The sequence below is a fragment of the Chironomus tepperi genome, unplaced genomic scaffold, assembly GCF_022539635.2.
Source record: "Chironomus tepperi strain 1889 unplaced genomic scaffold, CSIRO-AGI_Ctep_v1 contig_177, whole genome shotgun sequence".
Taxonomy (NCBI): domain Eukaryota; kingdom Metazoa; phylum Arthropoda; class Insecta; order Diptera; family Chironomidae; genus Chironomus; species Chironomus tepperi.
In genome coordinates, this window is record NW_027226299.1 from 422,840 (window position 1) to 440,073 (window position 17,234).

Below are 17,234 nucleotides of genomic sequence, written 5' to 3' on the forward strand. Positions count from 1 at the left end.
TCACATAAGAGTGAATTTTCTTATATTTTTGTATATATCTTGCTTAAAAATTGTCTAAAAATGACTTTTTTTTGTTTTTTTTATCGACTTTTATTTGACTTCTCATTATTTTTCATGCTTCTTAATATTTATTTCTGTCTTTTATTTGTCCAGGCAATTGAATATGTGATCAAGTGGATGCAGTTCTGGATAGAAGGATTGTTTAGATACTAAAACTCTCGAATTTATTGTAAATTTAGGTAGTTTTGTAAGAATTTAATGTTATTATATGAGAATGGTTTGTTTACGTTACCACATGAGAACTTTAGTCTTTCATTTTGCATTATTTAACTAGAAATTAGTAATATATTAGATATTATTGCATTAAAAAAGAGTGAGCAAAGCTGTTAATATCAATATCCACTAATAATTCATCTTAAAAAGACTAAAAATTGCAAATTTTGAATTTCAATCTTTAGATTTGATTTGTAAACAGAGTTTGTTCGGGAAAATTCAAATTTCTCAATAAATAACGTCTTATAAAGTTAAATCCATCAAATGACCAAATCAAAACCAGTTTGACACAACAAAGGACACAACTGTGCGACATAAGAAGGAAGAAGGAACAATATAATTTTGTTTATTATTCTAAACGAGTCTCCAATAATATGCCCGCACATAGAAGGACTAAGATCTACTTACAGTCGGATAGATAAACAACAGGAAATGAAAATTGAAACAAAAAGAGAGATTTGGAAATTTTTTTTGAAAAATTTCTCGGAAGTAATGAGTGACATAATAAGTAATTTGTTCCTGATTTTCTTACAACAATACAATTTTTCATTTATAATGAGATGAATTGACTTTACACACTGTAAACTTTCCACAAAATTATGTTTGGTGATGATTATTCTGTTCATGTAATTTGATATTTTTCATCGGCATTTCTATTCTGGATCTATTGATTCTACAAATATCTGATGAAATGAGAAATAGAGAGTGTCGGCTTCAAATATCACACATAAATAAATAAGAAGAATGTATACATATCGAAAGGAAACTGCCAATTGAGCAAAAAAAAAAGAAGAGATATGGCATATAATATAAAATATTTATCGTTATCGCCTTTTTTCTGCTTTTATTGACTTTATAACAAATGATATTTGCTTCTATGATGTGTAAGTCTATGGTCTCTTGATTTATTTCCACACATATTGCCATCCCAATTATTATTATATGTATCTCAATGGCCTTCATTCATATCTACAATATAATTTTATTTATTTATTCCATCCTTTAAGTTATCTGCTCTCGTTCATATATTTTAAGGTTAGAATAAATATAAACACAAGGATCGGCACATAATGCTTGCTAAAAATACGAAAAAGGGGATAAAAACTTTTTAATAATAATAACTTAATGACGTTATGCCGCAAACAAAAAAAAATGCATTTTCAACACGTGACTCTCTTGAGAGTAAACGTCTAGAATGTATGTGCTGCTAAGTACGATCAATTTATATCTCTCACTACATGATACTTACTGTGAAATCTCTTCGTGCGTCATTCGGAATTGAAGATAAAAATGAAGGGGGATTGATGATAAATATATGAGATGAAAATAAATTATAATACAATTAACATGAAATATATAGATTGTTAACAGGGGATGCTTTGGATTCACGTTGCAGTTGAAGCCTTTAATGAATTAAAATATAAAAATATTGCGTATGATTCTTGTTAAGGAGTTCATTGTTTCCTAGTGGTTCAATGCTTTTGTGGATTTTAAGTGGATTATTGGAGATTAACAAGTTGAAAAATCACAAAAAGAGTTGAATTTTAACGGATTTCCAAAATTCAAAATTTAACGGTTTTCAAAAATTCAAAATTTAACGGTTTTCAAAAATTCAAATGTCAATAAATTACAAAATTCAGCAATTTGTTCTCAATCAAATCTAAAATGTCAGTCCATCCTACAATAGTATATCCTTAAAAATAGTACAATACCTAAAACTTCATCCCATTGAATCTAGTAATGAGATATGAGCATCATTGGTTTGCATAATACAAATCTTTTCGTTTTTCTTCCCCTAAATAGATGGATAAAGAAGTGACGCAAATGGTGATATATTGCAGCATCTTTATCGTACACAATTATGTTGAACAATAATATTTTATGTCCAGTTCAAGTCGACTTCGTGTTGAACATAAGCAACATATGATACATAAAGATATGTTAACCATATAACAATAGATACATACGTTAGTGCACACACACGTTGTGTCACCATTCATAATGATGATAAAAAAAAGTATAGTAAAGAGAGTGACATCGACAATGCAACATCTGAATTATTAATTAAATACTGCATCGATTTAATCATTTTTACATGGGGGATGGAAATGAATATAAAGCAAAATTTCATATTTTTTCCAGTCTTTATCGCAAAGGGTGAGGGAAGCAGTCAGTCTCTGTAGTATATTGACACGTGATACTTCAAAATTTCCTCCTTCATCTCACTCTAATCACGTGGTTCTATCCATGTTGTTTGTTTCATGTTGAGGATGGAATAAAAAGAATTAAAAGATGTATAAAAAAAAAATGTTACTAGGAATGGGGAATGACGCAAATTGTTGACATATAGGGAAACTTTTTTTCGTATTTTCCTTTGTTATGACAATAGAAATAAATGTGAGCAATAATTGGCAGAGAATATGATATTTTAGTAAAGTTATGAGGCTTTATTGTCCAGTTTTTCTGTTGTTGTGGAAATTTTTTTTTATTTTTATGTAGGATTATGTAAACTGTTTTTTGGGGAATTTTGTTTGTTTTAGGATGAGACTTGTGAATGGAATTTAATAACTTTTTGTGAAACTTAAAGTTCAAAAACATTTTGTTTCTGTTTTTTAAAAAGTAGACAATGGAAAAACGTATTTTTGAGATTTAAATTTCTCGCAAAATTTTGTTCAGATTTGTTTGATTTTGAAAATTGAAAAAATTGGAATTCTAAGCTTACTAGTTCGATTTATTGAACGATTATATTATTCATAGCTTTGCTCACTTATGCTTAACACTTTATAATAATAAAAATTGCAATTTAGCAGTTAATTTAGCCAAATTTTGACATCAAAGTCTTCAGGTGGAAAAATAAACAAAGAAAATGGCGGGAAAATGAATAAATCAATTAAAAAATGCTATACTTATCCTATAAATTCAACAAATAGACCCAAAATTAACTATTCAATTAACAATTTCACTTTCCATTCCTCTTTAAATTCCTAATAATAAATATCCAAAACGATAAAATTGAAAGACAAATTTATTACTGAACATATTTAAAGACACACTTGAAACAGATACACCAATTGATAAAAACAAATGTGTTTAAAAGGATAATAAAAAAGAGAAACGCGAAGAAAAGAAATTCTAACCTAAATTTTTCCAAATAATTCATTTCCATTTGACTGGTGTCAGGTGGCATTTTTATTCTTGCATCTTCCTTTAAATATTTTTTAAATTTCCTCCCTCTAAAGAAATAGAAAAAAAGTTTTTGGAAAGTCACATGGTCGGAAGGAAAAAAATATGTTAAACTAGGGTTGAATGCCGTTAGATTATTAGTAGATTGTATTACATGAAATTGGCATTTTATTAAAAAGTAAAAAGTTTAACATTGCAGCCGGTGTACATGGCATGCGATGAGAATGAAAATGAAATTTCGGGTAGACAGGTTGCTCCTTTCTTATTATTATTGCTGCTATTCCGCCTATGTATATGTATAGAGAGCAATGATGTCATACGATTGGACTAATGGGAATGCAATGCGGATAACAATTGAGACATTTTATTGTATTGTTGCCTGTTCTGTCGAGGATTGTCGCATTCATTCATTTTCTACCTGGAAAAACCCAGACACAAATTTTTATATTCGCATTCACTCTAGGTATGCACTTATCATAAATTTTTATGATTTAAATCTCATTTCATGCCATTTGCTATGTCCTTATCTCTATTTTTCTATGAAAACATCTTCTTTTTTTGGAGACAACAGGCAAGACTATTTATGGTGACTTGCAGGTCTAAACACTTGTCTCGATTAAAAATAAAAATAAGTGCATATGAGACATAAAGTCAAGAATCTATAAAAAGGGATTAAGGTTGTGCGAAAATCATAATCCTCACTAATTGTGGCGACGACAAACATTATAAAGACCAAGAAATTGTCTCATTTAATTCCATCATGCTTGTTTGTCGTACAGGTGAAAATGTTAAGCATTTGAAAAGTATAATAATGATGATGATGATCGATTGATATGAAATACACAAAAGTATATAAAGTTGTTTTTAACACAAATTTTTAATTAAAGACAACGGTAAGAACAGCTGTACATTCCGTTTTTATGACGCTTATTTCATTTGCAAGACGTGACGACATTAAGTGCTGTATCATTTTTATACAAAAAATTTATTGATACAACTGATAGGATGTATACTTGATCAAATTCTTGGTATTTATACATCTTCTCGATATTTCCATATGCTCATACGTAGCACTCGAATATGATAATCATCCTGTGTGTTTTTATTTAACAAACTTTTCATATTTTTGAATGAAAATAATTTCGGCAGTAAAGTAAAGTTGACACAATTGGAAATTTGTATAGAGTCATACAAGTGTTATTTAATTATGACGTGCTGGATGTGATGCTACACGAGTTCATAATCGAACTTGAGATCAAAAATAGAAGTCATTTTATGAATTAAGAGCAAATAGGAACATTTATTGAATAAGCTGGAAATATTGTTGAATGAAAAATGTCGTTATTGAAGTTATAAGGCTAATGTGATGAAATGCAACATAAGTTGTGAATCTCACGTGCTTAGCGATTTGTCTTTATATGAAATATCGAGAACATTTGACTTGTAGTATAGAGAATTCTTCGAATTGTTGCTAAATTATAAGATTAAGGACTTGTGGTTATCTAGTCATCATTGTGTGGTCATTAGTGCTGTCTGGTAGACATGAGGTGATGAGAAGTGATCTGATAGAATTGACTGTAATTAGAGGTTTGCTGATGATCGAATAAACATTGCAATCGATGGTCTAAAGTGCCATCCTTACTATACTACTATCCTAGATCAGTTGTTGACAACCTTTTATTTTTCGCGGCACATCTTGGTGGTAAGCCTCGACCGAAATTTCATTTACAACACTTTTTGGGCAGTGCAATACACCGCGGCACACAGGTTGTCCATCTCTGTCCTAGATAATACCCAACTACAGTACAGATGACCACTTTAAGAATAGATGCTTCATCTTTTGCGAATCCAATCATTTGACGTCAATAGGATGTTGACATAAATGTCCACGTGACAACAGATACTGCGATATCTAGAGACGATTGTCATAACATTCGGTCAATACACTCGACAAAATAACCTGCTTTTTATTTCGAGAAAGCAATGGATATCCAATTGATTTTCAATTTATAATCTAGTTCACTGTTGTGGCTTGTTGTCTCACAATGCAGGATATAATTCACAAGTTACTCGCATTGTTCAAGTCACAGCAAATGTGAAGAATAAAAATAAATTATAAAATTAATTCACACAATCCATTGTATGCAAAGAGCCTCAATCAAACATATTGCAACGTATAGAAGAAGATTCTCATTTAATTCCATTTGCTTACGCGAAACAAACACAAAAAAATTCTTCGAATCATTAATTGAAGTATTCATGACACTCTTTTAAGAAATAACAATAAACAGTTCAAAGATATTTGAATAGCTTCGGCCTCGTCACGATATTCAGACACAATCAACACTTGGTGGATGAGAGGAAGAAGACATATTCATTAATGGTACGGGAGACAATAATAATTTAATTTATTTATAAGAATCGGCTGTGATTTCCATAAATATTTTCGCTCATCATACATTTTAGTGACTGTACGCATATATAACAACAAGAAGACATATTTATTATAGAATATGTGCACATATATTCCATCCTCTGTACTCTTTTGTATACAAAAAAAGAGAGTCAGTTGACATTTGGCGTGCAACAGCTTGTGTTGTTTTAATTAAATTTCAAAAACATGACATTCAATGTTATTCACTTTTCTTCTCGAAGGGGTTGATTGGATATGATGTCTAGCTGTCAGGTAAAGATTAGGAACTATATGGAATTCGATTAGGTAGCAATTTTAATATGAGCACCTGCAAGAGCACTTATCGTGAGTTTATTAAAGAATGCAAGTTCATATCGGTAATGGTCGGCTGTTAAGCTTATCATCCCAGCCTGACTATAGTGCTGCTTTCCTACCTCAATCTACATTGCATGTTTTATAAAGGTTTTTTGCTGAATATTCTGATTTTATAAATAATAAGTTTTGTAACGGTCTTTTCAAATTCAAAATTAACGGTTATTTAATTTTTGAACTTTGAATTTTTTTGTGCATTGGTCGGAATGTAGTTTTACTCCCTTCAAGATTCCTATTCTGTCCTATTGACATTTTCACATCTCTGGACTCCAATGATTACGTTGTGTCGCTAGAATCACTTTATATAGCTGTTTGATTCTAGCATCCTTCTGATCTAAACATCCAAATTCTATACGTAACCTATGAACAACTTCCCTACCGACAACAATGTACGATTGACGATGATCGAAAAAAAAGAAATTTCCTTATCCTTTCGAGGTTCCCAAAATATATTTATTGGATATATTCATATCATGATGCATGTAATATTGTGTGTGCCTGTTTTGTTATTGAACACAGAATTTCAGTTAGTGAATATATTCTCGATATCTGTCAAAATGGTGTGCGCTTTTCATGAATTATTTTTGAATGTTTTTTTGAAATTTATACAGAAAGTCTTCGTTTTTTTTTGTTTTTGTTTTATGGATATAGCTTCGTGTAATTTGCATACAATAATATTGCATTGAATGAATAAATTTTTTTGAGACACAAGGAACAAATGCTTTAAAATGTGTCTTTTTTGGAATTTGAAGAAGAGATATTTGGTGCTTCAATTGAAATTTGCATTGATCGAGTCTGCTATAGAAAGGTATTGTCAATTTTGTGGCCAATAAGTGGTTCTGGATGTTTCATTTTTAAGGATGAGAATGTTTTTTTTGGTGGTTTTTAAGTTTGGTCAGGCAATGCTTATTGGGGAGACAATAGGGTCCGTTAAACTGCAATTTCAGTCGTCAAACAATGCTTTCTTGCATGCCGTACCTTAGTGACTCTGTTGTGATATTTGGAAATATCAATAAAAAGCGATGTTCCTCCAAATTCAGATTCTAATGTTCAAAGACAGGAAAAGACATGAATCGTATGCCGTTTTGTCGTAACTTATCACCAAGGCGTGCCGCGGCACACAGGCTCCCCACAACTGTGCTAGACAGTCAGAATCAGCAACAGCTTAGTTCCATATTCACTTAACTTCCTAATTTTTGACAAGAATTCAACAAACTTTCAAAATTAATAACTTCGATCGTATCATAAATTGAGCAATTCCCATTAAGCAACTATCTCCATTATTCAATCTACAAACTCTACTACCCTAGTGCCTGAAAAACATCCAAATGCTCATAAATTGAACGCAAAAAAAATGTTCCTTGTTTTTAAAAAATAATATAATAATAATAAAAGATAAGAGGAACATTTCCGGATTAACTATGAAGTATGGCAAAATTTCAATACACATTTTCGGACCGACGAAGAGGAAGTTACAAAGAAAATTAAGAACAACAAGAATTTTATTGCTTTTAAATAAATAAAAATAACTTGAAAAGAAATAACATACCTAAGGAAGAAATTGACCATGTAAAAAGGTGGAGACGAGTGAGGTAACAAAAAAAAAATGTTTATAAAAATGTGCAGCAGGCAAATTGGTGAGACCTGTGTATCAGGTGTTTAGATATTGCTCTATCAGCCGTAACACAAAATTTATTTTCGTATAAAAAAATAATGAAATTCAAATGGCGGAAAAAAAAGTTTTTTTTTCTGCTGTTTTGCTCACGGAAAATGTATGTGATTCTTTTTCTGTATGTTCTATTAGTCCTGAATGATGCTGATTGCTCACAACATGTCTGTTTGTCCATTAAGAGTGCTAACTTTTGAATTTAGGTTTTCAAATATTTTCTGACCGTTAATTTTTGAACATTTTTTGATTGTCGTTTTTCAAACAATTTTTGAACATTTTATTCAAATATTTTTCGCCCGTTATTTTTCAAATTATTTCTGACAGTTATTTTTTGCAATACGTTTTGACTTTGAATTTTCAAATAATTTTTGACACTTATTTTTCAACTCTTGCTTTTCAAATATTTTTCAACCGTTATTTTTCAAATTATTTCTGACCGTTATTTTTACAAAATTCCAAAAATGCTTCTGTTTCAATTGCGTATGATCACATCCCAACTAAATTTCTGTGTTAATATCATTTTCGTTGTTTTCTTTTTTAAAAAAATTCACATTTTTTTACGAAGTATTTTCATTTCAAGAACATCTGTTGTGTATATTAAATTTTCCTCGTCTGCCTTTTTATAAAAACAGTATAAAAAAATTTTAAAGTAAAAAAAGCCAAGATTTCTCTGATTTTAAAACAATTAAACTTAAGTGGGATTTCTTACTCATCTTGTTGCCTTTTCTATATTTCATCATGTCAGTGCTTTATAATTTGAGGTATTTTTCAGGATGATAAATTTCCTCACATGTTCATCTCTCGTTCTCATGATGATTTTATTATTGTCACTGTGACGCGTACGCGTATTGTTGAGAGACAATACATTATGATCCGTTTATAAATGAAAAAAGTCATTCAAGTATACATTGTCGAGAATGATGATGATGTTCGGTAGGTGGATTAAGTTGTAAGAATTTTTATAGCATTTGGCATTTGATTGCTTATACAAAAAAAGAAGCTTCACTCACAGACTGTAAACACAAGGGTCTTTCACATTACTCAGCCTTAATGAGCAAATTCTTTTATAAAATTGAAATTTATTTTTGAAAAAAAAAGACTTTTTTCTCTTATTAAATGAAGCGGGAAATCTGTGTTTTGTGGATCAATTAAGCAAAATATTTGAATCCCGCAGAGTATTATTAGCGATTTGCTTGGTAATTGATACGTCGATGAAAACAAAAATTTTTTGTTTATGTTTGAAGAAAATTTGCAGAGTTAAAAATAATATTAAGACATGAACATGCTGTACATAAATTAACTTTTCCGGACTATGCGGTTCTTTGATCTGATCGGAATGGTATTGCATATGGATTAAGTTTGAATTTAATTTATTTACATAGGTCAATCACTTAATGAGGTTGGGCGGAAGAAGATTCATGAAATATTTTGGCAAATTGGATGATGTTGTTGCTGAATATTCAGTTAGTCATGCATTTAATTACTGTTGCTTAGAATTTTTGTCTGTTTATGAGATATTTCTAACAATTTGTGCTTTAACTCTGAATTGAAACTGGAATTTGAAGATCCAGCAGCTTACACATCATTTGACATATTCCTGATTGTACTTGATACTTTAGATAGACTTGAAACTACTTTTTTGGTCTATAAGGTAGTCTATAAACTAGTTTATCCTTTTTGACACATTGTTAGCTAACTGAGCAACTAATATATGATTTAAAGGGCTCGTAAAGGCTTCAAATCAAGAAAAAGCATAGATTCGCATCATATGACACTTGATCATGCAGCAATACAGTCATTTTAGAGTCAAAAAGTCTCCAAATCTCTCCAAAATCTAAATAAACTCCAACTATAATTCATCTATCCATCCAAATCACCAGATCCAAAATTAAACATCCAAATACTATCCAGCACTTGATAAGCATATTCCAGCTTTCAACAATGAACAAATTAGCTCTTAATTTTATGTATTTCATTCAGATTTATGCATATGTATCCACAAAGAGTATGAAAAAAAGATGAAAGATTGTAGACTATCATGTGAATCAACATCCAAGTCGTCTAAATTTTTAATTCAACATATGTGAAAAGAACAGCATATTCATATAAATTTCAATTAGTAGATAATTCCTGCAGATATACGACATCCAGAATCTACTTAATTCATTAAAATTCTCTGCGTAACTTTTTAACATTGACAAAGCCTCCTAAATATCATTTCCAGATGTTTTGGTTTAATAAGCTAATGCGGCTGTTGCTGCATATTATTGAAAAGAATTTCTCACAACCACTTGAAGAACAAATGAAGCACTTTGTAGATGAAAAATTTTTAAATTTTTGTGTTTTCAATCAAATAATTAAACATCAAGTGCTTTAACACTGCATTAGTTAGACATTATCCTGACATAAAATCTCTTATATGTGATGCCGGCATGAACTGTGGGAAATTTTATATGAAACACAAAAAGGGATGATTTTTTGTTTTTGTTTTAACTTCTATGCTTCAATCTCTTCCGAATATAATTATAGATATGAGTGTGTGCCTTTTAAAGATGCGCCTGAGAGATATCTCGATGAATGTTACAGATTTTTTTGGTCTTTTAGCGATTTTTTAGGGAAGAATGAGGGATTAAATGGTTTTGGTTTGGGTGCTGTTTAGTGGCTGAATTAAAAAATTGGTTTTTGAGTAATCTCAAGTTCACAAAACCGGTAAAAATTCAAAATTTAAAAAATTGATAAAATTCGTTAAAATATTCAAATTTTACAAAACTGTCGAAAAATTTAAAATTTACAAAATCGTTAAAAATTCAAAATTTACTAAACCGTTGAAACTCAAAATTAACAATTCAGTCAAAAAAGTCTCAAAACTCATTTATTCCTCAAAAATCAAAATACAGCACAACTGAATATCAGAATGCGCTTATATCCAACACCTCAATAACCACGACCTCATTACGAGTTTCTCTAAAACAATAAATTAATGAAAACGAAGGAAAACAAAAAAAAAATCCCAAAATAAAAAGGGGCAGCAATGGATCAAGATGATAAAATTCCACATTCCTTTGATTGTATAAAGTTCCATTTATGAATGGTGTATAATTTTCTCCATCTACCTTTTTTTTGTTTAAATAAAATTTCCGTTTAAATAAAATGATATAGAAAATTATGAAGGTTTATGCTTTTTGATGAGATTTCGCGGAAATTTCCAAGCATATTTTCTTCTTATGACTGCATTATGAGATATTTCCGAGAGTTTATTGTGCCTTTAATGTCTATTATTTCGTGAATGCAGTTTTATAACATTAAATGAGATATTTTTTGGAACTTTAACTTTAAAGAGGTTGATAGACACATTTTGCAGAAAATTAGATACTTATCATGTCTTCAGACAGAAACTTTAATGATTCATAATGACAATGTTGGAATAAAAAAAAGGAATGAACACTAAAGTATAGCTTAAACATTTAATTTTAAGAAAATCAATTTCCATAATCAATAAATTTAATAGCCAATAACATCAAAATAGTACCTTAATGCTGTATAACATAGAAAAAATAGCAACAAGCTCTTCTGCTTCATGTTCTCCTGGTAAAGAATAACGTGGTATGTCATAATGTAAGTTGAGTCAGTTTGCGTTTCGCAAAAACACATTAAGCATTTTCCAGTACAATTTTATATGCGAATAGCAACTCTCCATACAAACACGTTGTATGGATCGAAAGTTCGAGACATATCGAGCATGAGAAAAAATTGAGATTTCATACTTTTTTGATGATTTTCACTAAAAAAGTGTGGTTTTGAGGATTTTAGAGACATTTTGTCAGATGAGAGTTGGAATTGAACTCGCGACCTTTCGCTCAGCAGGCAGAATCGAACTGCTGTGACTTTCATCACCTACAAGTTTGAAGCTTGCACCATGAACCATCATAGATCAGCTGAGCGATTGCTTAGATTGGCAGAAGCTTAATTTGAATTGTAGAAAAATTCAAATTTGAAATTTCCGTTATTTTTTGAATTATTTTAATTATTAATATTTAAGATTTGTTTGTCCATATATAGTCACAAGTATTTAATTGCCCTCAAAGTCTAATGACATTCAGCATGCTCATAGACATACATGACTTAACTACTAAGCCTCTTAATGCCTTAATGTCGTTCATTAATAAAATTTTTCATTTCCAAATACACCACATAGGCTTCACATCAATCTTATTATAAGCATATTTACATGGGCATAGAAGGAACATTTCATCATAAAAATTTATCAAAAAGATCATCATCGTCATCACGTTTCATAGTGAAACTGGAATATCATAACATGCCTTTCAACATAAAAAAAATGCCCCATTAGAATGCTTAATATTTATTTATGTCTGCTGACATGACTATAACTATGTATATGCATGTAGATCCAACAATGTAGTCGCTCTAGTCTCAAATTGATTTATGAGTGTTGTGTATATATGAAAATGTACAAAAGAAACACCAGACATTGGATGTAAAGCAGCAGCTCTGCTTTATGTTAAAAAAAGTGAATATTTATTCTTCTTTCGCGCCCCTTCCACTTGCTTTTTTTTCTCTCTTTTTTCCTTTGATGGGTTTATCTTTCCGTTTTTTTATATTAGTACGACGATGGGTTAAAGGAGAGTGTTGGATTGATTTTAATTTGTTTGGTTGTCTGTTTGCTGCTTATTTGGAAGGTGTTGTTCTGCGAAATTGTGTGTTATTGGCTATTTATTGAGAATTTTAAATGGTTACTTGATTATTGTAAATTAACTCTAATTATAAGGTTCATTCAAATCAATTCAATTTGAATCCCAAGAAGATATTGCTTATTTGAATTTTTAAAAACCGTTACTTTTGGAATTTTTGAAAATTGTTGCTTTTTAAAATTTTGAAAACCGTTATTTTTGAATTTTCGAACATGATTTTTTTTTTGAATTTTTGAAAACCGTTACTTTTTGAATGTCATTTAAAATCTAAGTAGGCTGATTTCCATCACATTCAAATGCGCTGAATCCTCAATAGTCTACACAACTTTCCCAATAACTCATTTTGAACTCATAAATGAATTTCATTTTCACATCTGAGCCCTTTTTTAAATTCAGCAGCAAGAAGACTGTTTACAGTTCATTTAATAAATCAGAAAGAATTAGTCTTTCAGATATTTGTTCAAAACAAGAAATAATTAACTTTATTTATTACATATTTCATCATTCCAGCTACTTCTATCAGCTTTTAACACATTCGATGACACTTATACAGCCGATAGATGAGGACGATGCTTGATTTTAATCCTCTTGTCTATTAATTTTACAATCAATGACACATAAATAGTCTTTTTATGATTTTTTTCTGTCTCTCATTTTTGGCGACGATCGTCGGCTACGATACATTTGTTGATTGTTGCAAAAAATAATCTTTCGGCCTTTCCAACTGTTCCGAAATTGCTCAAATTCATCAAATTTAATCTTTGATGGAGGTGAAAAAAATGGAAAGACATAAAAATGAATTACTTTTTTTTTTGTTTTCTATCCGTCTGGATGACCCGACAATTGTACAATAATAGAAGAAGAGGAAGGAGAAGTAAAAAGAATCAAAAGATTTTTTTTTCAAGAACCTGCTGATCTTTTGTAAAGTGTGAATACTACACAAGTGCGAACGTTTTGTGTATTAAAGAAATCAACCATAAAAGAGCATGAAGATCCATTTTTTAAATCAGAATCTTTTGTTATACAGAGTCTGTGGCTATGAACTATGGCGCCGTAAACAATCTATTATTCTCATAACTTCTTTTATTAACTTAAACTCTAATGAAGATCATCATGAGATTTAGAATGTAAATGGTAATTTGTTTGGACAGCTTCTTATCATAAATACAATTTGTGGATGAATATTAAGTTTTCGATTGTAAAAATAGTATGTCTGAAAAAAAAATTCGCTTGCATGCTTTTGGGGACGTTTATAAATGATATTTATTGGAAATTGGATTCTTTTGACTGCTGATCCACTTTGGTCTTGACTTGCACTAATCTAGAGCTTTAGAATCCTTACCTATGAATATTAGTATTTATAAGGTTAATAAAAGCCCCGTCTTGGGTAGCTAACCATGGAAATAGAGAGTGAAACACTGAGCAGGGTCTGTCGAATCAATGAATTGGGAAATAAGGCTTTAATGTGCTTTGTGCCACGTTCTTTAACAGCTCCTTGGTAGCTTAGTGGTAGGAACATGTGACTGAAAATCGTATGACATTGGTTCGAATCCTAATAGGGCTATTTTGTGTCAAGTGTCCTCATTAACCTAGAATCTCAGAAGTAGTTCGGTTCCGAACAAACTTAGTAGAACCCAATTGGTTTTAAGTGTAAGTGTTGTCTCGTCGCCATAGTAGCAACATTTCAATATGTAGCAATCTGAGAAAGGATCATCAAACATTATTGAGCACAAACATTATTCGACATCAGAAAACGAAATTCTCTTCCTTGCTCCTCCACTCAAGGCTGTGTGATACACATCACTTGTGGATGACCTCTATGCTTTACTTCTTCTTATTCTAATGAATTCCCCAAATGTTTATTTAATAAAAATAATATGATCGTGTTTCTCTTTTGAATAATTTAGCGCTTCGCGTGGACGTTATTAAGAATTTTATTGTCCAGAACATAACTATCGAATTTGATGGTGATTTTAATATGATAATGTCTTCAAGTCATAAGTAGGACAAATCTTAAAAATAAGAGTTTTATGATATGCAGGACTATAAAATCTAAGCATATTAAGGCTGGGAATTGGAAGGATATAAAAATTAATTTTTTCTTAATTGAACTTTGATCGTCTCGAGTCAGCCTGACTTTTATAGCGTGTGATTTCGGTAATGTGATTGAGTTTCGCCGATTTTTTATTGGAAATGTCAAGAATTTGTCGAAAATTCTCCAAAATATCCTCGGCACCAAATCTTTGTCTCATAATATATGCATAACATCTCGACTTGATACCAATTAATTTTTAATGGCAAATTAGTCATAAAAAGCCAAAATTCATGATTGCGAATTAAAAAATTTTGCCGACGAGGAAGTGTCAGGTATGAAAAATTTGCATGTCCATGATGTGCTAGATATAAAACAATCAAATAACTTAATTGATTATAAAATTAGAAATTTTATGCAAATTCTCAAAAATATTAGAAATTTAGCAATATTAAGTATATTAACATCCTTAGTGACATAAAAAATTGGAAATGATTTATTGGTCAGCTGTGTAATAAATGCATATAATTCATAATATGATGACAAATTGACTTGAATTTATTAATAAAATCCTCTTAATATTTGAGTCAATAAAGATGTGGGTAGGAATGTCATTTGAGTATTTATTGGATGACTTGGGGATTTGGCAATTTTGGATATTGTAGATTTTAAATTTTGAATTATTAAGTTTTAGTGGTTCATTTATGGTTTATTAAGGAAACTGAAGTCGTAATTCAACTGATTAATAATAGCTTCTTCTGGATTACTAGACTTGCCATGAGAATCATTGTCATAGATCAGTAGTGGTCAACCTTTCTAACTTAAACATTCTGTACAATGACTCGATGTTCAGATCGACAGCCTCTCCAACTCCCCAATTTAGAGAGTTGTGAGTCATCTAACTGCAAACAAAGCCTCGACCTTCTTTGTCCTCGATTAGCTCTCAACTCATCCAATTGATCTCTAAGAGACTCAAAACTGAGATTCTAATGCTACCCTTCCCTCAAATGACACCTAAAGCTGATTCTATCGCTAGCTTCCCCAAACTAACAACCTTTAAATCCCAGTTCCTTCACAAAATTCAAAAATACACAAATTTACCCTACAAAAAACTGCAATAATCATCACTAAAATTCACACAAAAAAGTAAATCCCTAACAATCTTGCTTGCTTATTAATTTTACGACTGCAATACTGCAAAAAATATATATAAATAAAGTTTCCCAAGTTCCTAAGCTCATAACAACTAATTAACCTTTTAAAAAACATACAAATTTTTTTTATTTTATTTTGAAACTTGATTTATATCATCATTAATCAATTAACAAGCTATTGTAAAAATGTACACTGATAATGACTTTTGTGCTTAATTTCAAAGACATTTTATGTGTTTTAGTCTTGTAAACTTGGGGATTGTTCGTTTATTAGGTTACAGAAGTGGAGGGCAACTAAAGAACAAAGAACTCCTTGAAGGAAGCTATCGATAGAGACAGTATTGCATTTGGAATTGGCAATTTGAAGACGGAGTTAGCAATAGAGCCAGATTTAGGCAACATCTGAGGGAGGCCATGGATCACAGTTGATGTACGAAGTGAGTAAGTGGTGGGAAGCCTATATTATTTTTCACGGCACACTTGGTAGTAAGCCTCGACCGAACCCGCACACAGCATACGGTTCATGGCACATAGGTTGCCCACCTCTGCGTTACAGAAAAAGGAACTTTTTTCAAATATTAACAATGAAATTGCCATTCAATTTCTATTGCTTGAATCAGATGTCTTTCCCATCTTCCCCCAAGGGGCGCTCTGAGCTTAATAAGGGGTCATTCACTTAGTACGTAACGCTCTTAGGAGGCGAGGAGGTCGAGATTTTGTTACGTCTCAAACAATTAGCCTTAAAGTGGGTAAAAGCCATAGAGGAGAAGGTAAGCTGGGATTCTGAGCCTTAGAGGTAGGGTGGAGATTTGCGTTACGTAACAAGTGAACAGCCCCTCATGAGATTTTTGTTTTACATCCAATAAAATTGAGAAAAAACGTAATTTGCTAAATATTTTTTTTTGTGTGCCTTAAACTATTAAAGTAAGACAACAGCAGTCATCCTTCCGATCATTTAAAGTTGAAACAGAAGAGATCTACGATATTTATGTCCATAATAAATTTTAATTTTATCGAAGGAAATAAAAGACACAACTCATGAATGAAAAAGAAATTAAAAAAAATTGAAATTATGCAAATTTTTTCAAGTCATCTGTTTAGATGATGATCATTGGCACATTAAGGAGTGAATATAAAAATTTTTTTTATATTTTTGGCGACGCGATGTGTGCCTTTTTTCTCGTTCAGCATGATACAATTAAAAATATTGTGTCTTTTACGAGTAGTCATGAGAGTTGGTCAATGTATGCTTGTTATTTATTCCACTCATGTTTTTGAGTATATTTTATTATTATTTGATGGTCAAGAGTAACATGTGCTATACATACATCGCTTTCCTTCATACTTCTCATTTAATTTTTCGAGGAGTTTCTTCTAAGCTCACATTGAGTCTTTTGACAAGCAGCAAATGAAAAGGTATGTAAGT

At 30.8% G+C, this 17,234-nt stretch overlaps 1 non-coding gene across 1 annotated transcript; it reads right to left on the reverse strand.

Moving 5' to 3' along the window:
• Positions 1-11,764: 11,764 nt before the first annotated feature.
• On the reverse strand, positions 11,765-11,851 carry TRNASTOP-UCA (transfer RNA opal suppressor (anticodon UCA)). Its single transcript has one exon. It is a non-coding gene; the product is annotated as a tRNA-Sec (tRNA).
• Positions 11,852-17,234: the final 5,383 nt, after the last annotated feature.